The following is a 25,480-nucleotide window of genomic DNA, read 5'->3' on the forward strand; positions in this document are numbered from 1 at the left end:
GTGTGTGTGTGTGTGTGTGTGTGTGTGTGTGTGTGTGTGTGTGTGTGAATAAATAAAATAACTCATAAATTGCCACTGATTCTTTAAGCACCATTCGAGGAGGGGAATTAAAGTCTCTTTTGTCCCTGACCAAATGTTCAAACTGTTCCCCATGTCTTGCCTGTTATGAGAGTGATTTTTTCCCCAGCAATTGTTCTACCTAACAGTATTGGCAAATCACTGAAACAGAAAAATAATCAGATGACAAAAATCTAGAAATAAACACATTTGTACAAGTACTACAAAAATCAGGTTTAGATGGACACAGAAAGCGCATTACAATTTTATTCTACTCGGGTTACCATATTATGCCCAGGACTGTGATATCTGAGCATCTAATACCCATCATATGGAAATATTACCTAAAGCATGGGAGAACAGAGTCTCTGTCCCGGTCTGAAATCTTAGAATTTCAAGAAATCTTTCAAGTCCAGAATGCCAAACAAAACAGCTCACCACACACAAGGAAGAGAGTCTCTAGTAAATATTCATTTTTGCAATTTATGTTTCACCCAGGTTTCCAAACAGCTGGACTGTTGGTTGTATCCTCCATAAGTACTAACTTCCAATCCTGCACACAGAATGCAGAATCATTAGTCTTAATGATTCAGCCAATTCACCTGAGGATACATGTGGTTAAGACTGCAAGGCAAAGCTTGGAAGTTCCCACTATCCCCAATATCAGCAATGCAATTTACATATAAATGATAAAAGGTGAGTTCAAACATTTAATACAAAACTATAAATCATATATCCAAATATAGCTATCGGTCACAAAATTCAATGAGGAACAATTTAAACAGAAATGCTCCAAAAACCACAGGACACTTCCACGTGAAATAAAATTAGTTCTCACTAGAATTAGGACTTCTATCCTCTTTTGCAAACCAGTGGGTAGAGGGTAAGACCACTGAAAACACTTGATCTGGTCCAATGATTCAAGTACAGGATTAGAAATTCAGACACCTTGGTTTTATTTTGATCTATGCCACAGATTTGCTATGCGACCTCAGACAATTATTGAATCTCTCTATGCCTCAGTTTCCTTTTCTGTCAAATAGGGATGATGCTTTCCTAATTTACAAGGCTTTCAAGAGGCTAATATGTTTGCAAAGCCCTTTGGAACCTTGAACCCAAGACACTGTAAAACTCCACAGCATTATTAGCATTATTGAGACTGCCCAGCATTATTAACTTTATTGAGCAGGTCTAATTTTATCTTGCAGATAGAAGAAGTGCACATAACACACCAGCCAGTCTTGAATATCATTATATGAACTCCTATTGTTAGAAATGGGTGCAAATACCATGCTTATTTGCCATTCTTTATCATAAACCCTCACCCCAACCCCCAGTGAACAGTCTACTAGGGATAAAATCCATATGGGGCCAGATTTTCAAATACTCAGCACCCACAATAAGGACAGATTTTCAAAAGGCCTCAGCTCCCACCTAGGTACTTAAATAAAGGCCAGATTTTCAAAAATACTCAGCATCCAGCAATTCCCATTGTGATACTCATGGCCACATATTTTCAATAGATGAAAATCTGGCCACTTCTTTTGGTTCCTGAATAAGAGCTGAGCTGTTTTTGAAAATACAGCCCCAACTGGGCCCGCTTAACCCATAATGTCCGACGCAACTCGAGAATGAGTATCTGAATTTAGCTGATTATTAATTATTGTTTTCATGTAAACTGATAGAATTGACTTCTTTGGAACTGACTTTATGTATTTCTCAATGAGAGAGACAAGATGGGTGAGGTAATATTTTTTTATTGGACCAACTTCTGTTATTTCTCAATGTAATTTCTTTTTTAGACAATACAAAAAACTCTTTGAAGTTCTAGCAAGAGAGGATGCATGTGCTTTTTTGCTTTGCCCTCTTTGTTAGTTTTTCTCCTTTAAGCAAATAACCAGGTTTAAAGGTTAAACCAGGTAATGGAATTAGTCACAATGTGATATCTTATTGAAATAGGATAGAGGGCAAGTTCCAATGTTTAACTCTTTCTTCTATCTCTTGATGGATTAGGCAAGAATCGTTATGTAGAACAGCCATCCTGTTACTTTAAATATCCCACCTACCTACAGTAAAGCTTTCTGTAACACTCTTCCCCACATGTGCAGAAACGAATCATATTACATTATAGCTAGCTATGCATTCTACCTTGAGCGCACTATATTTTAAATTGCAAAATCCATTTTTATTTTCTCTCTCATTTGTCAGCTCACCAGTGGACAGAAAGATTTCCTGGAGCGTATTCTATTGCATGGTTGACAATATCGAGTCCACATTTGCTACGTTAATATAAAAAATTGAGTATAAATAATTACAGTTATGTAAGGTCAATGAGCAGGTATAGGAGAGAGAAAGCCTACAGGATTCAATGTATCTCCTGATATAAGCCACTGAGAGATTTAGATGTGAATACATTTGTGGGCACCAATGGCTAAAAGACGAAATAAATAATAAAGCTAACCTGAGTTTTGGTATTCTGGTAATTTGCAGATAATTTAGTGAATATATTTGTAAATAATCCTGATTTGAATGTGTTTGCTTTGTTATCATACAAGATGAGAATTTGCCTTCTCTTGATAAAGAAAAAGAAATTCTCGTGCACTGACAGAATAAGACTCTCTGTCCTTTACTTCACGTCAGCCACTTGGGCATGAGGCGCTGATGGATTTCACCTTGAGGGCAGCCTGTTACACTATCATATTAGAGAACTGGAAGATGAAAATGGATTTCTTGCTTCTAAAGCGTATCGTCTTGTATTTTCGCTTCGTATACACTTAAAATATTACTTTTTATTTTCAACCTCCACATCATTACAATCAATTTCTGCATTTAAAAAGAAAACACATGAATGAGGTAAAACATTAAAAATGGTCACCACATATATAGCATTATGTCCCATAGGCATGGTTTGACTATCCATTTATAAAGAGAGAACTAAAAAAGAAATATACAATTCATACTTTAACATGCACATAAAGGAGAAACCATGAGCATTATCTAAAGGGTCAAGACAGTCTTCAGGATACTAAAGAAGAATCTGTAAATATTTAACATAGCCAAAAGCAATGGGATTAACACAACAGATCTCTTTGATCAACACTTGCAGTACCAAGTATAATTTCCAATGGGTATTAATGGCACAGTGCAATTCACAGGCAAAGAGGTACTCATCATCTCAAGTTTATCCGGGGAAAATCTCTGGATAAAGAGTAAGCCATGAAACTAACTGAGCCTAATCAACTATTACTTATTATTTGCATTAGTGTAGCACTCAGTGGTCCCAAACAGGACCAGGGCCTCATTGTGCTGGGTGCTGTACAAACCCACAAAAAGATTAAAACTAAATTAATGTAAAATTAGATGAAACAAGACAAACAAATAGAAGGAGTGAGTAGCAGGAAGGGAACAATCACAGAAACTCTTGATTATGCAGACTAATTATGTGCACAATTGGTGGTATTTTTGTTTTTAGTTTCAAGGAATGAAACAAACAAGACATAGTAAAGCTATCAGCAATCCCAATTATATTGTATGCAGTGTAATGAATAAGGCAATGGGACAAGCACAGGGATATGTCCCAGTTGACCCGAATGCAGGATAGGGGTCAATGTTTGTTTCCAGACAAACCGGAACAGCCAAAGCAAATCAGACTGATGGTCTATTTAGTCCGAAATCTGTTTCAGACAATGTCCAGTACCAGATTCTTCAGAGGAAAGTGCACAAAACCTCATCACGGACATTTGTGAATTAACCTGCCTGTAAAGGAGAACTATTTATCTTATCATTCTGGTTCTCCGAAGATACCACCATTGCAAAATTCTCACTCATTAATCTTATTGGAATATATATGGCTAACTACCCAGTAGTGATTTGAAACATCAACCTGTGTATCTAACCATGTTTTTTCTGCATTGTTTCCCATATTTGAGTATTGAGAAATTAAACAAAAATGGTATGGTTTCTACCTACAGTCAAAATTCTGTGGCACACTTGCCCTGCAATAAAAAGCTCAAATAAAAAACCTTCATAGCAAACCCACACCTGCTGCTTGAAGATAAATCATTGCAGTCAACTTCTCTCAAAGCCAACTCCTAATCTTTGTCCTTTTTGGGGTGGGTTACATTTAGTCTATAACCCTCAAAGCTCAGAACAGATAAGGCACAATATAAAACTTAACAAAAATGAGTACTCTTGCAACAGATGAACACAAACCACAGGTGAAGGGTCTGTGCGAACTTCATCAGAATCCATTTCTGTGTCTAAAGGCTGGACATTCGGGAACTCCGTCCCTTAGTCTGCAGCTGAAAAAAATGTGTGTGCGTGACTGCCATGAGACAGAGACTTGCTGGATATAATGGGGTAAATTCCAATACAAGTGACTCCAGCTGCTTCTTGGTTCCATAAACTCCATGGTCTGAGTTTATTTCTGGTATAACTTCATTGACTTCAATGGAGCTACACAGCAAATGAATTTGAATCCATGCTTCTTCAAGGGATGGGTAATCTGAATATAATTAAAACAGTTTTGCTGGAAAGAAAATATTCTCCATTTTCCTCTCTCAGCTTACACATGCAGTTACTTAGTCCCAAGGAAGAACAAGCAACTGAACATCTGACCCAGTCTCTTTAATGAGAAACTCAGAGCTCACGCACACGCACAGACTCAGGGCAGCATGTCCCTAGTGTGTAATGCTGAATCATATCAGGGAAGCAAAGAGAAGAGTCTTTTCATGCAAACTTTGAATAAACTTTTCTAGATCAATCGTTCCAACTATGGTAAGGAGAAAGGTTAACCAACTAGTGAATCATTACTAACTTAGCTTATTTAATTCATTTTTCACGTTCCTATCCTGTGAAACATGAAAATCCACAGAAATAGCAACCAGACTCAGAATCCACTTCCATACAGCATAAAAACCATCCTCCCAAGAAGGACCAACTCCCAACTAGTTAAAGGACAAGTACAAAATGCCACATCTATATTTAATAGGAACAATTCCTATCCACCTTATTTTTTTAATTTTCAAATTCAGACTTTCTTTTTGGCCAAACACATTTAGAGTTTTCTTCACAAGTTGCAGTAATCTTACGTCTTGTAAAGTACCAAGTTTGACATTAATTCTTTTAACAATCTCAGCCTTCTTTTGTTTTGTTTAGTTTTTTAAACAGGGAATCATCTGCCATCCAAAAATCACATATGATTTCCACAACCCAGAGAAGACTTCAGCACGAAGTCACTAAAGTGAGAAGCCATCAGTATTAAAGAAGTCTCCTGTCTCAAACTGCCTTTTTTCTTCTTCTTTTTTGGTACATATATAGCTGGTGTAAGAACCTCACCATGGACAATTCTCCAGTGACAAAACACATGAAACCAAAGTGAATACTTCAAGAACTAGTAGACTACAAGAAACCTCAAACTGAGAGAGATCAAAAAATCACAAACAACCCTTTCCACCACTGCAGCCAACCCACAACATCTTTTTAAGTCGATAGGAACAAATGCTTGGTGTTCTCCTGGCTGACAAAAAGATTGTTATGCCGGATATATTGAACATATATTATATGACCTGAATAGAGGATGTATGATAAAAAGGGGTGCATGCATACTGTAAAAAGTCTTTTCAATAAGAAACAGAGACTTCCAGGAAAAGACAAAACATCCTGAAGGAAATTTCTAATGCCAATGAAGATATGACTTGCATTACAGGCAGAGAGATTGAGATATATAGATGACACAGTCCATGCTGAGGCAGATGCACAAAGGCAGACCATAGATACACATTAACTGGGGTGGGGGAAGAAAGACACTTTACTGTAAACTAGACTCCTTGCCATAGACTGACTTCCCACCCTTTCCTTTAATGTAACATTTATACGTAAATGAGTGTCAAGAATTTTAATGAAGTGTACACTTTAAATGTATTAAAATGAATTATGCAGGAAAACAGCCAGATAGCAATAGATGTACAGATCTGAGGGTGACATGCTTAGTGTCACTTGATGGATGTTTGTTTTGCTGTTTTGAAAAATTAATGTAATGAAATATTTAAAGAGAACATGAAAATCTAACATCTTGTGGGTAGATTCTTTCCTTACAGGAACAGGGTTTTGGTTTTTTAAAAATGTTACTAGCATCTGAATGAGGGCTTTTTGAACCAACCGTAATTTTACTCTGAATTTCAGGAATGTCTTAGAGGATAATTAGCAGACATGGTAGCACTATTAGCTATACCCATAATATTTAGTGGCCTTCTTCTAGGTTCTTTCAGAGCAATACTTCAGGAGAGTAAGGCATTGGAGGCATTTCCTATCTGATATTTAGTTATTTAGGCCTATGTTTTGAACAGCATCCACTCAGTTCTTCCGTTTTGGGTGGCCAATTTAGGACATCTAGGGTATGATTTTCAGAGGTGCTAAGCAACTGGAGTTATTGGTGGTCATCGATTGAAAAATCACCCTCTACAGTATTTAAAGTTGGGCACCCAAAAATTGAGGTACTCAAAAAGAATGGATACTTTTGAAAACGTAAGGGCAGATTCTCAGCTACACCCAGCTTCTGCCAGGAACAGCAGAATGTATTGGTGGAGGAGAGAGCTATCAGGGAGCCTTGATTCCCCACCACAGCCCCAACATATAAAGAAACTGTACAGCATTAGAACATATAGAACAAACATAAGGTACTAAACTACCAATACCAGTTCAAGTAAGAGTCCACAAACCATAAGTTATTTTAAGCCTTGATAATGGCTTGGAAACGGCAGGATAGCTGACAATAACACAAAGAGATGTGAAAAAACAAACAAACCCCAAATAGGGTAAAATTGACAACCACTTTTTGCTGAACTTTTAAGTGAGATCAACCAGAAAAAAACTAAAATGATGGAATGGACAGGAAACCATTCCTATTCATTTGCATTCAAATAGACTGCTTAAGGGAATCAAACAATCCATACTAATTTCAAAAATTAAGAATGCTCTTGACAACATCCACCCTTTGCCTCCATGAAAACGTTATTCACGAGGAAGAAAAGAAATAGAGAATGTTATGATGAAATAACTTGCATGCACAGGCTTTGAAATGTTAGTCCCGTGAAAAAGAAAATGAATTTAGTGGATTCTTTATTTTATTTTTACAAATGATTTTTACCATTTGGAATAGCTGCTGCCCAGGAAGTGCACAATAACCATGTACAAATGATGCAGCTGCTAGGCTAATGAGATTTTGGGACTGTAAAAGAAACTCAGGGACTAACGATGATCCCTATCGCTAATTCACTGGTGAAGAGATCACTTTCCAATAACAACTCAACAACTGAAGGCATAGTTAAAAATCCTAATTGGATAATACCGGGGATTTTTAAGAGTTTAGTTTCATGACCCTTTCATCTGAGGAATTATCTCCACTATGAGAGAGAGAGAAGGGGTAATTAGAACAGATCTTCCTGATGGACTTTGCAAAATATCTTTCAGCTTCATGAAAACTCAATTAAACAGCAGTATGTAAACATCTGTTAACTGGCACTTAGGCAGTCCATATTAGTTCAGCTCTGCTTTGCTGAACTGTGTTTAACTGGTCAAACTGCTTTCTATACCATTCTCAGACAAACAATAGTTGCTTTGTTTGCCCTTTAACTTAACTTGTCTGGAAGTGAACAATGACATTTGGTACTGCATATACCATATACAACCTCAAATCCTGGCATAGCCTCCTGCAGAAGACAGACACATTCTCTGACTAAAGTAAAAGAGCCAACAGCCCAAACGTTTAACGCAGTGAGGTAAACCTGATTTAATGGAGAATGGCTTTGTTTTCTGGATGGACTCAAGAAAGGCCTTGATCCTATAAGATGCTCCATGGGGCAGGCCCCTTCCTCCAAGTGCTAGAACTGAAATAACACTCCTTTCTCTTCATTTCCTCGAGTCAGAATTCTGAAGCATCTCTCAGCATAACAAGGTTCCTCCTCCTCTATGTCAACTTTCAAAAGTTGATTTCAGAGGGGCTCCACACAGGGTCAGGCGCTCATCCATATGGAGCCCCTTGCAGGATCAGGGTACTAGTTTGTATCTTTAACACATGTTAAATAGATGAAAAGATATTCATTCGTATGAACCAAATAGCAGAATACAATCTTGCAGGAAATCAACTAAGCTAAGTATGCGCCATATCCTGCAGTGGCTCTCTCTAGGTTTCCAGACTGAATTTTTTATGGTGTTGGATAAGGATTTGACCTAGAAAGTCATAAATGGCATAGAACCATCCTCCTCGTGCCATAACATCACTGTTGTGATTGGCGGAGACACTCAAGCTAGATCTGCCTTGATTTAAAAGACAGGGAGCTGGCAGTAGAGCATTCTCCATGAGGGGCCCTCAACTCTGGAATGAGCTTCCGTCCCCATTGTGATATAGCCTGTGTCTGCTGACCTTCAGGGCATGCTGCAAGGCAAATTTATTTTCCTGGGCTGCTGTGGGAAGGTAGGCTTTTGAGAGGAATTAGATTTTAGAGTTTTGTGTTCTGCTGGCTGTTTAATTTTCGTTGGGTTTCTACAGTTTATAGCAGAGATGCCTAGAGCCTTGGATGCATGCCTCTTTTTATTTTTGTATAAAGAAATTAACATTAAGCATGACAAAGTACAAAAATAGAGTGGAAAAGAATCACTTCTTTAAGCCAAGGAGTAATGGTCGCACTGAGAGGTGGTTATGATGCCTACCCTGTCAACCAACTGGCATAAAGAAATATTCAGGGGCCCGTTTGTCCTGCTGCATGTTGAACTAGGGAAATTAATTTTAAGAAAACTAGGGGGGGAAGAGGGAGGAAGCAACAACAACAACAAAAATACAGAGTATCAAGAAAAGCAGGGAATGGGTCTAACCAGGAAATTAAATGCCTGGATCCAGCAAAGCCCTTAAGCATTTGTGTAGACCCATTGCTACTAACTTTAAGCACGTGAGTAGACGCATTGCCTTCAAGACAGCTGCTTTACTGGATTGAGGTCTAAAGCTTTATTCAGATATTAAGGCAGTGAAGGGCTTAAATCTACAGAAAGAAGAATGAAAGGGAAAAGAAATGAACATGACAAAGAATATTTGTGGTTTTGGCTTCTCAACCAAAGTGGAATGCTATGACAGTTGAATTTGTGTCCAAGACATTGGTGCAACATTTGGAAATTAACAGGGAAGAGGAGGGATCTTTTTCCACTGACAAAGCTGCCATAGAGCTCAAGAGAAGAAAAAGTTCTGGGAAATACCTGGAGAGCTGTTATTGTGGTTCTGGCAGATATTAGGGGCAGAGACAGGCTGTTAAAATGACACAAGAGGAAAAGAAATTTTTTTTTTAAAGGAATAGAAAAATCCTGTTGCCCAAACCTAAACTCAGTTACCCAAGCTTGTAGAAAAGAGTTGGTGAAGGTGAATGTTGATATGATTGCCTCAGTCCTGTCTGAAGTTAAACTGAGGTTCTGTTTCGAAGGGAGCAAATACACATTTTGTCAGGCAACCCCTGCACAAAAACATGTGGGGAAAATTAAAAATGATAAAGATGCAGATAGCAGGAAACTCAAAGGTCAGAACAGTACCTAGGACTAAAACAATTGTAAGGAAATACACTTGAAAGATTTTTTTTTTAAATCAGGGCCTGATTTTCACAGGTGCTGACGGTCTTGAATTAAGACACAGAACTGGGAATCTGTAGATCAGCGTTCTATTCCCAGTTCTACAACAAGTTTCCTGTGTGACCTTGGGCAAATCACCTAATATCTTTGTGCCTTGACATCTTCATCTGTAAAAAGGGCATAACAATACTTACCTATCTGAGAGGGGTATTGTGGGGATTAACTAATTAGTGTCTGTGAGATGCTCTGATGCTATTGTGATGTGTACCATAAAGATGCAAATACATAAATAATAAATCAAACCAACCAAAAATTGAAGACGTATCGGAACTTTTAAGAAGGTTTGGCTTGAGTTTGGGTCAAAAATATATGCAGTAGATTCAAAGGAGGAGTTTTTATTTTGTTCAAACAATTCTGATGAAACAATTTTGATTTGGCTGGAATAACTCATTTTCATTCTAGGATCCTCTGAACTTTGAGGGAAGTTTGGAACTAAACTTTGCTCCTCAAGCCCATTTTTTCGTTTACTCTTTCAATACAAGGCCAGTTTCTGGGTTCAGGACAGTAATTAGGCACATTTGTAAACTTTGAAGTCAATGGGACTTGAGCACGTGATAAAATGCTTTTCTGATTTGATGCCTAAAGCATTAACATTTCAGAATAAGATACATATTTTATTACCTTGTGGAAGTCAACCTAGATGAAAAAGCTGCTTGCCAGTAACTGTGGTATTGACAGCTGGGAATAGAACCCAGGTTTTCCCCGTTCCCCACTCCTGTGTCTTAATGCATAGAAATAAATAATAACAAATAAAATCAACCAAAATTTTAAGTTATCAGAACTCCAACAATCCAAACCCATAAAAAAAGGGTAAGTAGCCATCCCATGGATTTAGCACCACTGACATGAAACGGGAACAAAAATAGGTTCTCATTCATCCTTTAAAAGTGTCTAGCCTCCAACCTTCCCTGGACTAATCAGTCATAGCATAAGACATTAAATAAATCCGAGTCCCTGCTGGGAAACAAGCATCTTAAAGAGGATGCTCTAAGTTCACTTCAACTGCTGCCCAATCTGGGCAGTACCTATTCAAAATGGTAGAATCTATGTCAGGTCATCAATGAGCAAAACTCTTGCCTCAGAAGTGGTGATAAATAACAAGATGCAGTGAGTGAGTGAGGTGATATCTTCTATTGGACCAGCTTCTGTTAGTGAGAGAGAGAGACAAGCTTTCCAGCTACATAGAGCTCTTCTTCAGGTCTGGGAAAGGTACTCTGAGCGTCACAGCTAAATGCAAGGAGGGAAACATTGCTTAGCATAAGTAGTTAGCGTGGCTCAAAAGTTTGTCGCTCTCTCACCAACAGAAGTTGGTTCAATAAAAGATATTACTTCACCCACCTTGTGTCTATAATATCCTGGGACCAACATGGCTACAACAACACTGCATATAAGATGCAGTTAGTGTCCAATATAATGCCACAGGCAGGGGAACGCGTGGATGTAGGTAGGATTTTATTTATAAAAAGTTCAGTGGGGTAAAGGCTAGTAAAAATCCATGGAGAAAAATTTTGAAATGCTGGTGTAAAAGACACAGTGACAGCAAAGCAAGGCTAGCTGCAGGGAAGACATGTAGCATTAAGCCTACTGGGAATTATAGAGAGTGACAGACCACCATATTACTAATCAAGGAACTCTTAAAAGTGTGCAGCACCAGGGGAAAATGCAATACAGCCCACTGTCCCTGGAGGTATATACAAGTGGGTTAAATTTATTCTTAGTAGAGGGATGATCAGGAGACGAGTAGGCTAAGCATTTAACAAGTAACAATAGAAAAGCTAAAACAAAAGTCAAACCTATGCTATTCGTAGCAAAGGCTGTGTCCTTTTAAATGATGGTGCATTCACTCTGGAGACTTCATTGTGGTAAGAGAGTGAAGGTCTAAATTCAATTTGATTCTTTGTATTCCACACATTCATGCTTGTTGAGGTTTGCTGTAGAGTCCCCTCAGGGCTTTGTTGTAGGCCTCAGATTCATAATCAACTTGACTACTGTGGTTTGTGACAAAGTTCCTCCTCTATCTTGGTGGGTCCTGCGCTTATTGGCGGATTTTCTTGCCTCAGAGATTCACCATGTGGGTTGGGGAACAGCCCAGAGACCTTCCCCTCTGGAAGAACCCACAGTCCAGGTCAATTGGGAGGTTTGGGGGGGAACCCGGGCCCGCCCTCTACTCCGGGTTCCAGCCCAGGGTCCCTGTGGACTGCAGCTGTCTATAGTGCCTCCTGTAACAGCTGCATGACAGCTACAACTCCCTGGGCTACTTTCCCATGGCCTCCTCCAAACACCTTCCTTATTCTCACCACAGAACCTTCCTCCTGGTGTCTGATAACGCTTGTGCTCCTCAGTCCTCCAGCAGCACACTCTCACTCTCAGCTCCTTGCGCCTCTTGCTCCCAGCTCCTCACGCTCACACCACAAATTGAAGTGAGCTCCTTTTTAAAACCCAGGTGCCCTGATTAGCCTGCCTTAATTGATTCTAGCAGCTTCTTCTTAATTGGCTCCAGGTGTCCTAATTAGCCTGCCTGCCTTAACTGGTTCTAGCAGGTTCCTGATTACTCTAGTGCAGCCCCTGCTCTGGTCACTCAGGGAACAGAAAACTACTCATCCAGTGACCAGTATATTTGCCCTCTACCAGTCTCCTGTACCCCATTGGTCTGGGTCTGTCACAGGCTTTATTTTTTCCAGGAGGAAGGACTAGATTACAACAGCTACTCTGACAACAGCCTTGTCTAGTTTAACAGTTAATGCAAGACTACCCCCTATTGTTATACTGCCTTGTTGAAATTCAGAAATGTAGTCATTAATAGACAAAATTTTGAATTTGTTATTAGCGTGCCAACCTTTCTTGTAACAATCACAGTGATGAGTTTTTCAAGTTGGCAGCCTGATGTAGGACCTGATGCTTCAGATGATTGGTAATGAGATATCAAGGCAGTCACTGATTCAAATCCTAGGTTAAGTCATAAGTGTGTGAAAACCATTAACATGGTGGTAGCTGTTTGGGGGCCTGGTTAAATATGTTGGTGGTCTTGATCCAGTTACTAGCAGACTAATGTCTGTTCAACAGAAACTTTCAAAATCAATAGAATTAGCACCTTTTTGGAAGTCTCGCCTCAAAGTACAAGAATTCAACTTCTCTGTTTCCCAGACTTGGTCCCTCTTGTACCATAAAAGCTGACAACTGGGCACCTTTCATAACTATATCACAAAAATATACCAGTAGGTTGAAATCTTCCATTAAACCAAAGGGCTCTAGGTACCTAATTGCCATTGAAATTCAAGGGGATTTGGGCACCTAACTCCTTAAATTAAGTTAAAAATACCACCATTTTAATAATAAAACACAACTTGGGAGCAACATGAGATCCAATTATAAATTACCATCTAAAAGCTACTTCTAGAATCAAGCATCTGCCATGATGATCAGATACAGAACTGATGACTCATGGTTTAGTTGCCTCAATATTTGATTTTCAGAGTTGTTGAATGCTTGTGACTCCCACTAAAGCCAATGGGATCTGTAATTGCTCAGCAACTCTGAAATTCACGCCAACTTTATTTAAGTGTATAACTTTCGGCACCCAGGTTTTCAATTTTTTTTTCATATGCTATTACTGTGGACCCATCCACACATTTACTTTGCCTAGCACTGAAATGACACCACTGCTTGGGTGAAATGCCCAGCACACAGCATTATAACCATGAAATGAAGAAGCAGATTGTATCCAGCTGAAACTACAGGGGAATTTTACGCACACAAAACACAATTATCTACACTGGTACATCAGCATTATCATCACTTCTCTTACAAAAAACTGCATTACGATATTTAATGATCTTTTTCACATTAAACAAAGGAGGATGAAACATTGATACAGTCAAAGATCATTCAAAAGAGAAAGAAAACAACAGCAATTACAGTATTGATAAGAAGTCAATACCATGAGGAAGGTTTCATTAGACTCGTAAATACATGGGAATTAGCAACATAGGATCAGACCATAGAACTGTCATCATTAAACAGGCCACAGTCTCTGCTATAAATAGTGTAGGTTTGACTTTTGTTTTAAGCTTTTCTATTGCCTCCAACTTTGGACAATATCTGATGCATCAGTGAAGGTGTGAAAACATTCTAGAATGCACCCAGGGAATTGTGCAATGCATCGCTTAACTTAAATAAAGAAGAATGCTCCATATCCTGTTAGAGCCTAGAAAATCCAACCCATTTTCCCCTGCATTACATGGGAGCCACTATCCTTCTGGCAGCGAAGTGATGAATTAGAAATGAAGAGGACCAGTTATATCGATCCCGTATTAGTGAAGGAAGGTCTTCACCGTACATGTACTACTGCTTTATGTGGGCTACTTTCAAAAACCTAAAATGCTGGGGCATCCACTGCTTCAGCTGTCTCTCAACATTTGCAACTTAATTTTCTGCAGGAGTCACCTTTAAATGGAGCAAGGTTGATCACTCTGCCTTCACAGCACATTTACTCTCTAATAGCCTTGAGATGGGGATTCAGACATAGGTCCCGTGCTTGGCAATACAGAACATTATTGTTAGGCCGATGGACTACACATACTCTCTTTTTAAAAATAGCTTATTGATAATATTTTTTTTGGAACTCACAATAATAATTTTATTCTAAAACACCTCAGGCTTTCTCCAGAAATTGCAGTATTTTAACTTAAAAAAAAATAGGCTATAGAGTAAAATGTAGGACCTGATTCTGCGACCTTACTCATACAGAGTAGTAATTTACTTCAGGAGTAGGCCCATTGCAATCAGTAAGGCGACTTGCTGAATTAAGTGTTACTCGTTATGAACAGAACCAGTAAAAAACAAAACATTTTTATGAACTGTTTTTGTTTTTTCTAAAATGTGCAATTTTCATTACATTTCTAGTTGTGGGTATGGTTGGCAGAACTGGACCTTAGAAAACTATTCATCCTACAGTGCCCATAAAAGTATACTGTTAGACAATACATATTATGTTCATTGCATCAGGCCTGGCTGAAAAGTTTTTGATTCTGGAAGTACCATCTATTTGGCAATTACAAATAGGCACTGTATGGGAAAAATAAATACAGAGCATTGTCTTTATAAGATTTAACAGTAAGGATAAATGAAGAACTAGACATTAGGCGTCTTTCCTCTTTCCCTTGAGGACTCTCACTTTCAGGAGTACTACATAATTCTAGAGTAAACTGTAAAAACATCACAGACACAGTGGCTGTGGTATGAAAATATAGGCTGTTTCAACCTTCAAGTTTCAGTGACTGAATCTAGGAAAGACCTTTCTACGATCTTATGAAATGCAGCCAGTAAAACAAAAAAAAAGACATTTCAGACGCATAAGTGCTGGAACGAGGGGTGCTGCTGCACCCCCTAGCTTGAAGTGGTTTCCATCTTGTACAGGGTTTACAGTTTGGTTCAATGGCTCTCAGCACCCCCACTATACAAATTGTTCCAGCGCCCCTGACCAGAAATGCTCAAGAAAGGGGACTGATACATTTGATGGGAACTGCTGACCATTGTAACGTTGTTGTCACGTTAAAAATATGTATTTAATTGCTAGGTTCTCTCCCACCCTTATGTTGCATAATTTCAATTTGAAGGATTTTCTCTGTGATGCAGTGCTGCCCAGAGGGCTGGAATTAAGCAGCAGGCTACTAGTATGATAACAAGAGTTGTACTATTGCTCATCTTACTTTGCATAAGTAACAATGGGCGAGAGCCTCATCCCAACTCCAGACCCGTTTTTTTTCCCCCCTAATGTGAAAAGAGCCAGAGCAGCAAAATGGGACCCAGAAAGCCTTGCTGGGAGGCAGGAGAGGATTTATCTGGCACAGAAACTGAGGCAATCAGCCAAAAGGACTGTCCCCTGAAGGCCCCCTTCCAAGCCCCAATGTCTGAGCTGAGCAAGGGGCAGGAGGGACATGTCGAGGCAGAGCTGCAGTGCTGCACAGATTCTGGGCTCTGCTGTGGCCCATAGGGCAGCCCAAGGCAGTTGTTGTAATTTATGCCTTGTCTACATGCTTTCGTCACGCTGTGTCCACACTTGCCACTGTGCTGTGTAGCTACGTGTGGCAAAAAAAAGCTCTGGCCAAAGGGAGACAGAGTGGAAAGCCTGGCAGAGGTATTCACTTCCTGGCAACGCTGCAGATCCAGATTCAATATAAGGAAATGTATTTATAAAAAAGGTCAAACACACAATACATCAAACCTTTTGAGATTTGCCCATCATTAATAACAATACGTAACAATTAAATTTAAGGCAAAAGAACACATTCTTAGGAGTGCTGTGTACACATCTGCCCTCTTATAGAGTTTGATCAACAACCCGCAGGATTGGAGCATTCCAATACCCGAACTATAAATATGTACACTTTATGTTTGTGCAAATAGCAAGCTGAGTGAGTGCTAGGTAGAGTTGTCTAATAAATGAGGCTTGATCCTGCACCATTCAAGTCAATGGGAGTTTCCCCTTTGAATTGAATGAGAGCAGGATCAAGTCTTGAGTGAGCAAAAGTCATTTAGTGGTGGAACAAGTTCTCCCCTTCCCCTCCAAAAATATCTATTGACCTAAAACTACATACATTCCTACAACAAAGACAGTTAGAAATGAAAAATGTGTGAATCTGTGTAGTGGATCTGGACAGTTCTGACAGGAAGCGTTTACTATTGTACCCAATACCAGCCCCGAAAACAAAAGGTAATCTATATTAGTATCTACAAAGTAAGGCCAGCTGAAGGATATGTGGACAGAAACATAACAATGAGTCACAAATGAAAAATTGAGTTAAAGGTGGAGAAGCCTGTTTCATTCAGTGATCAAAAACAACTTAGTTAAATTTGAAATACTCAAAGTTATGAAGCAACACCATTTTTTTGACTTTAAGAAAGCTGCTTTTGAGAGCAAGATAATGGCCCCACGTAATTTTGATTAGAATCAAAATCACTACCTATTAGAAATCTATGGCCGAAAAGTAGGAACAAATTGGAGATACTGCAAACGATACCCAACCAAGTCAAAACAAGGGAGAAAAGGCAACTGAGGTGTGACGGGGGTCCTAGTGGGGAGCCAGCTGTGGTCACTCAATTAGGGTGAACTGCAAAAATGGGACAGACAATCCCCAAAAAGCTGGTGGATATTCCAATACTTAGATTTACCAAGCCAGCATAAAACAGCTTCTTTATTACCTTACTGGTTACTCAGAAGTCCAAACAACACAGTTCCCTTAAAGTGATCCAGCCTCAGGCCTCCATCCAGGTACCCACGTCTGTAAATCTTATTTCATCATATAAAAGAAAAGGTTCTACCAATCCCAAAGGATCAGACACATTACCTCCCAGGTTAATGAATGTTTCAGATCTTACCCAAATACATGCTACAGCCAATTCTTATTAACTAAACTAAAATTTACTAAAAAGAAGAAGTGGGTTGTAGCCCACGAAAGCTTATGCTCTAATAAATTTGTTAGTCTCTAAGGTGCCACAAGTACTCCTGTTCTTTTTGCGGATACAGACTAACACGGCTGCTACTCTGGAGAGAGAGAGAGTATGGTTAAAAGATCAATATACATAAAGGAGTTCAATTCTTAAGATTCAGATTCATAGCAGAGATGTTGAGCTTTGTAGTTGCAAAGAGTTCTTTTAGAAATAGTTCATAGGTTATAGTCCAATGTCCAAATATCATATTCAGGGTGCACTAGCATAACTGGGACGTCAGTCTTGCGACTCAAACTTCCCCTGATGAAGCCTAAGCAGACCTGAGATGACAGAATCAGAACCCAAGGATCTTTTATACAATTTTATGTATTTTGACAAGTTGGAGTTCAAAAGGTAATTAGGATGACTTTTAAGGGGGTCCATCACCGGTACTTGGCTATAGGCATTAACATAAGGCAATTTGCTTGTTCCTCCACCATTCACAGATTATTTGCTATACATTTCAAAGAGAGATGAATACAGAGATATCCCGTGTTTACAATTCATTTAAATGCTAGGATGTTCTTTTGACCTCTGAATGATCAGAATACAGCATAGAGAGGGACGGTTGATTGCATCATTGACCCTACTCATTCATATGTAAATACACAAACATTATCCCTCCACATGTCTTTTGAGGGTTGTTTATTTTGCAGGCTGTTTAACCCTTTCTAGCAAGGCGTCACACGAGGCAACTGTAGTTATGTGAGGATGAAAGGTTTACTATAAAAGATAAGTAGAAAGAATTAAAAATTATAAACCATCTGACAAAAACAAGAATTGTGAGATCTATAAAAATATCGCAAACTGCAGACAGGTAAAAGGATGTTTAGAGGGCTCAAGATGAAAAAGAAATTTCTGCTAACAACAAAGAGTTCTGCACATATATTCATAATGCATAGAAAGTAAAAGATAAAAATGACAGTAGGGAATTGCAGAGAGTGGATAAGGAAATGGAAAATTTGTTAAACAGTTATTTTGCAACTGTCTTTACAGGGATCATATTTTCTGATACAGTAGGGGAAGATTTATACACTGTACTCAGCAGATAGCAATGGAGCTGTTTGCAAAAAAACAAATGCTTGGAAGGTAGACAAAGTAACAAATTCAGATCATCTTATGATTATATGTGTTAAAGGAAATGAGTATAAAAAATGACGGAATTATTTTGTTTCCCGAGGACAGCAAAGTGGAAAATGTAAACCTTTGTTTAAAAAGTCCACAATAATATTAATGTTACTAAAATTATTTATTTGTATTATTGTAGTACCTATGAGTACTAGTTATGGACCAGAACCTCATTGTGCTAGGCACCGTACAAACATGGACCCTGCCACTTACAATCTAAGATCTCATTCAGAGAACTCAGAGCACTCAGCAAATCTTTACAAACTAATTGTAAACCAAACTATACCTTCAATCATTGGCCTGTGTTCTGGTTGCTTTGCACTGCTGCTGTATTATATATCTATAGGGCTCTAACTGAACTCTTATTGCCCATTATATAAGTCTGCAGGGTATACGTCAGTTCAGAGCACAGATCCACCACCATTCATAGTGCAGTCTGATGGACTAGGCATAGTAATGGGAGCCAGGAAACTGGGTGCTGTTCCCAACTGGACTGCTGATTTGCTATGAAACTTGAGGCAAGTCACAACCCTCTCGTCATCATATTCCACGTCAGGGTGTTGTTAGTTACATTTACCTAACTTTGTAAAGTGGTCTGAACTCCTCAAGGGAATAGTTCTTTTTAAAAAATGCAATGTGTTATTCACATATACAAAGAGACACAATTAAATTAAAATTAAGCAGCAAACTGAAAAAGAAAGGGTCATTGAACGTTATCTTAAGTCCATGAACTCAGAGTACAGCTACAATACCAATAAAAGCAAACAAGACACTGTTGTCCATTCACTGAGGGAGAGGAAAAGGAAAAGAAGTGATATTGCTACTGCACAATACACTTGCTAGCCTTCAACTAGAATACTGTGTTCTGTTTTATTCACTCATCCTTAGGAAAGATATTGTTCTTACATGTGTGGTTCCACACATGCTAAGACTACTTCTTCAGAACAAAGATGAAAGAAATTGAGTTTATTCTTAGGGTTCAAGAAGCCATGAGTTGACCAGAGAGAAATATTCAAACTGACACAGGAGTGGAAAACAAAATTAACTGGTTACTCTGGCAAAAGAAGTTTCTAGCCTCAACAAGAAAAGCAACAACTGAGCATTAAAGAAGATGGAGAGAATCCTGGTCAATAACTACCGTTTAGAACTTGAAGCAAAGACCTTGTGGTCAAAAAGCAAAAGAATGTGAATATTATTAAAGATGGGGTCTATAAAGCTATCGATTGCTTAGGACAATTTATGCCTAGGTTAAAAAAGGAAGTAGATAATCTGGCACTAATGCTGGTTTAGTTGAATAGAGGTGCTATGAAAATGACAATAGTTATTTTTTTCTTCTTCTATCAATGTAGTCTTTTATTTAATTTAGTAATAACAGTAATTGGTAGTTTACACTGTTTCAAAGAGGGAGAACCAGGGTGTGGGATCTCCTCCAGTGTTCCACCACTTTCATGAATATCATTTCATATTTAATGGGTTTTTCCAGAGCTGGTTCTGTAGCCTCTGCTACTCAGTCCACATTAACCTTTTAATGACCCTAAATATTTGCAAGGAAAATGAAACTAAGGAAGTACTGTAACTACTACAAAGCTTTGTGATGTACCAGAATGGAGGCAGTTGTAGGGGATAGTCACTGCACTCAGGACAGCTTCCTCCACAAAACAAAACAAAACAAAAAGCAAAGTTCACAGAGTTATAAAAGTGACTTACTTGGCCCTTGAACGTGTTCAAAAAAAGAGATAAGGGGCTTCTCTACATGGTGCTTGTGACTGCACCAGGGATGGGGGTGCATGGGATATACATTTTAGTTGCACTAGTGCCCACATGGATGAGGCTGGCACGCACTAGAAGTTCCCTAGCACCAGGGCCGGCTCTAGGCATCAACGTTCCAAGCATGTGCTTGGGGCGGCACTTCTCAAAGGGCGGCACTCCGGCTTTTTTTTTTTGCTTGGGGCGGCAAAAACCTGGAGCCAGCCCTGACTAGCACACATCAATCTATTCCCATTTCAAACTGTACTATCTCAGCGCACACCAGGGAAGTTTTAGTGCATGCCAGTAGAGTCCATGTAGGCCAATTATTTCATGACACACTGGTGAGGACTAAAATTTACACGCTTCTGGTGCAGATTTAAGCACTGTGTGCACAAGCCCAATGACTATGGGGTACATTTTCAGAGGTGCAAAGGGTATTGGGAGCTGGACATGTAACAGTCCTTTGTGCCTTTGAAAATCTCCCCCTAAAAGCTGTACCCAAACTTGTCATTTCCTTGCTGATGGAAAATGTAGCTGTTTTGTAAAGTGAAATATGATTAACAGCCGTTAAAAAAAAAAAGAGAGAGACAGACAGTAACTGTGCAAGCTACCCCACACCACAAGCATGGCTCCAGTCTGCTCTTGTAAAGTCACATCTTCATTGAGCACATAAATTTGTTCCCTTACTCATTCATTCCTTGACTCCTGCCAAGCCTGTCACAAAGCTGTACACATGAAGCACCAGCTGGAGTGGCAATCTTTGTAATGTCCACTAGGTCCTGGACAATTCAATTCCTACAAAACGAGCCAACACCAAACTTTTTGCCTTACTGCCAAGCTACTGGACAGGATGGAAGATAAAATAATCCAAGGTGTTGTGGGTGCTCATGGAATTCACGTTAACCCTGTCAAGTACAGGGATTTTGCAGGTTTTTTTTCCTCAGTCTGGAAGAAGTATAAAGATATTAACTAATTATTTCTGCAGTAGTCAATTGTCTCGCACTGAATATCTAAGGCTCAACATCACAACATTTTTATTAGTTGAGAAAGTCCCTTTGGATTGGAAAGACACTAAAGGATCAGACAGAGCAGCACCCTTTGCAAGAATGATTTACTAACATAGACATAACACTGAATACATATAAGACATGTGCCATTCATGGCACCCTGTCTGCTTGTTCTTTGTGGGGGCATGGTACTTTACACCTTCCTCCTGTACTGGTGGCCAGAACACTTAAATGATTGACACTGGTCTATTCCTAGCTTTGTTCAAACGGATCATTCCTTACTTTACAAGAGTTGCACAGAAGTTGGGTCTTATATATGAAACCTTTTTTTCCTTCTGGTAAAGTTATGAAACCTCATATGCCAAGGGAACTTACAGGTTGGGAGTGCACTGTATTCAAAAGTGAACAGATCAGACACACCTCTGCGAGGGTATTAAAAAGGACTAACAACCCATGAGGTATTCATTAAAAGCTTATGGATAACTAGAAGATGAAATAAAGGGAATTTGAGGTAGAGGAGATGTTGTCCAACACATGAGATTTGCTTAGTTCTGTGCCATCTCTGTTAAGCTGCTAGGAATCCAATTGAAAACTCTGAATCAACTGCATTTAACCCTAACCAGATAGGCTAATTTTTTCTAGCAATCAGATGACTGTTTGAGCAGTTGCGTTTAACAACAGACATGGAGACATACCTCTGCTAACGTTATCAGGTTCCTCATTTTTTCTTTTAACTGAAATTCATAAAGAGGTCACCACAATAACTTGAGCTGATTTTCCTTGTATGCCAATGACTGTGTTGCTGGAAGGATAATTTTCAAACTCTGATTGTGATTTTCCAAGTACACTAGGAGATTTGATTCTCCTTGCGTTTCCATGCAGGAAGATAAGCAATTGCTAGGGGGAGGATAAAGCAAAATGCTTCTATCTTTACCGAGAGGCTTAAATACAGGTTTATCACAGGGACGTATAAATTGACTAGAAGCAGCGATGAGAAACTATGTGAATATGAAGAAACTTGGACTAAACCTTTTTAGCAGTAAGTAAAAAGTAAACTAATATTACTGGCAAGGAAAGGAAAAATGTATATCTTCCTAATTCAAAAGATCATACTTGTTCTGTGAGCTCTTAAGAACTGTAATAATGAATACAGCAGAACTGACTTTTAAATATGGATTATGGGAGCACCTTGCTTTGAAAATTATGCTGAAATGGTCACTGCATGTGAATCGATGAAACTGATCATTCCAAATCAACTGTGTTTGCAGATAGAAAATCTCCATCTTACAAGGATAGAGTGAGTTCTTCTAGGTGGTCTAGTGCATAGTGAAATTAGTCAAATTATTCATGACTCTAACTGGCTCTTCCATAAGTTGTAATATTCTTTACCTGGAACTGAACGGTACTCAGATGAGAACTCTTAAAACATTGGAGAAATCACTTCCTATCTGACCCCCTGCAACCAAATGACCACTGATCAGGATAAATAAGGAGAAAGCACATCAAACAACTCTCTCAAATGGGAATTCTCTTTTGGAAAATAAGATTTGATTCATATACTGTAGCTGAACGACCCGAACAAGTCATGATAATTTAAATCCAATTCCACTTTATCAGCTTGAAATACAGATAAATATGCTATCTCATCAAGATTCCTATTTTGTTGTATGTCCCACTTTTATTGCTTTGTATATCCCATTTTTGTTCCTGTTCGACATCTAAATTAATGACTACTAAAAATAAAGAAAAATATCTTTGTCTCTAACTTTCACCTTCTATTATACAGCTCTTTTTGGCTCAATAAAGCAATGCAAAATTTACCACTGTTTAAATGTGGAAACTTATCAGTAGCATCATTTAAATGTTCTATCAAGCAGAAAGAGTTACTAATAGAAGAAATACAGGCATAGGGTTAAATTAATTCAGAAAGTTGTAGTTAAATCTAATTTTCCTATGTGTGAGCTGGTCTTGACTAACTCTGAAACTTGCCTATAGAGTGTGTGGGGTTATAATGACTGAAACCCTGCACTAACAGAGTCCTTGCTATTCCCAGTGCTTCCATCGGGTGTAGCTATGATATTAGATAGGGTTGTATTGCAACCCACTATATGCATACAGGAAGAAATGGCAAAAGTAAGGCCTTTGTATGTATTTCTTTGCCCCTAATGTGATACAGCACAAATCTATCATATGCCATGTTTCAAACAGATTACCTACATCAGTTGGATCAGAAAAACTGTCAGTAAATACTCTAAGGAGAGAAGTCCATAAAATGGAATATTATAGCCTGTGTTAGAAGTTACATACTTGTGCATGGAGGTGATTTTACTATAATTCATATGAACATCACATCATTCAATTACTGTATACAGTAGGTGTGCAGTTAACTCTATTTTAATTAGCATATTGTTTGTTTTCCATGTAAGGAAACATGCAATGTATAAGAAAGAGTTTAATGGTAGTAAACAGTAAGAAACATCTCAAAACAAGAAAACTCATTAGAAAACTACACTGATCCTGCAAAGAGTTTCCCACGAGGTTACTTTCACATACTCTGAGTAGTCCCAGAAAGTATGGTGGGGCTACTCATATTGTGTAAGTCTTTTGCAGAACTGGGAGCTAAGAAACAGTGTTGTCAAGCACTCAGACTCAGCAGAGTGACTATGACAGTGATTTCTAAACTGCCCAACAGATGATGATACTGACAACAAGCTAGGATCCTGACAGCTGTGCCTAATTTGCATAACATAGTTTGCATATTTATTGTTAATGTTGGTATGGCGGAAGTCACAAGGTAGTGCTGTCACAGTTCATTTGCGTACTGTGCTAGCACTACTCAGTCTTTGAAGAAATGCTGCATTGTTGCTAGTTTTGTGATGTAGAGGTTTTTTATGCAAGAGTCAACTTTGTGGGCAGAGTTGCTCCTGAAATATGAGCATTGGGTTTTGGCTGAGATTCCTGAAAGAAAGGATTGCCTACATGCTGTTTGTGACCACCTCTGTTCAAGGACTAGCATATATGGTGTAAAAATTAAAAAACCCTCTAAGATTCCATATCACTGGTTTCTCCCAAAAGGAAACTGACTGGCAAGGGCCTTTAATGTGCTATCAATTGGCAGGAAGGCAATGAAATGTAAGTGTAGCTCATGGAGATTACAGGTTCCAGCATACTGTGCTCCCTCTTGATCTGAGCAGAGGCCATATTGACCAAGATGTATCATTCCATGATAAGACATGTAGTTTTTGCACGCTGCAATTTTTCATTAAAAATGAGGGTGACTGTCAACCAAACTGCATAACTGTAGGCCTAATTAGGCCTATAAGATTCATTTTGATCACTCCTGCAATATGGTCATTCTGGCTCTGAAGAAAAGCAGATATGAATGAAGTATCTGACAATGCTATGATGGAAATTATTAATACATAGCTTAATGCCATCATCTTTCATATATATATTGTGTATATACACGTCTGAATGTATATATAACCCACATACATTATATATTATTTCCAACTTGACTATATTCCTTGGACAAATATATCTAAATGAAATCAGCAAAATCAAGCCATAACAATTTATACATTGCTATGCAGGCTAGTGATGAATGAGTAGTTATTTAAAACATCCACAGCTGAATGGTTAAGCACCTACTATATGTCTTCAGCTCTCAGTTTCTTTTTCCACATTGTCGTCATCAACATCCTTAATTTATCAACAGCAAATATTCACCCCCCTAAGGCAAACCCTGAAGTCAGTACCTTTTTGTATTTATCCTTAAAACATTTTGAATAGGAAAGTAGCTAGAAAACCCAGAAATAAAATCAGGGGAAGCACAGTGCAGGAGCAGGTAGTGTTGGAAAAGTGGCTTTGAGAACCTTTGAATCGCCCCTGATTCCGCCTGCTTCAGGGGATGGGATGGCCTGCAAAGTGTTATGACCACTTGCTCTCCCATCATCCGCTCCCCATCTGCCACCCTTGGGAGCTGAGAAGAGGGAGTCAACATGGAGCCATATATGCCACCTTTATGTGGCTTCTGCACCAGTGGAATTCTCACTGAGAACACTGTCACTCCTTTACCTCCCATATGTGCTGCCAGAGAGGCATATGAGGCCCATTGTCAGAGCCTTATGTGTGGCATGTACATGCTACTGAAAACATACGATGATGCTAAATTTTCTGCCTCTAACAGAAAATGATGAGATTTAATTGAGTCACTGCAAGAACAAAAGATAAGTACAAAAAGCATGTATTATGTAGATACCCTAAAAGCTGAAGTTATTAAGGAGACAGTGACAAATACAGGAATATAGGCAACTTTAAATGAATTAATCTATAGTAGCTGCAGATATTACAAATACTCTTGAGATCCTCTACCAACTGTT

At 38.8% G+C, this 25,480-nt stretch overlaps 1 protein-coding gene across 2 annotated transcripts in view; it reads right to left on the reverse strand.

Annotated features, from left to right (window-relative positions):
- RBMS3 (RNA binding motif single stranded interacting protein 3) overlaps positions 1 to 25,480 on the reverse strand; it is a 557,223-nt gene that overhangs the window by 136,162 nt on the left and 395,581 nt on the right. The window lies entirely within an intron of this gene.

The sequence above is a fragment of the Terrapene carolina genome, unplaced genomic scaffold (assembly GCF_002925995.2).
Source record: "Terrapene carolina triunguis isolate 2854851 unplaced genomic scaffold, T_m_triunguis-2.0 Scaffold84, whole genome shotgun sequence".
NCBI classification, from domain to species: Eukaryota; Metazoa; Chordata; order Testudines; family Emydidae; genus Terrapene; species Terrapene triunguis.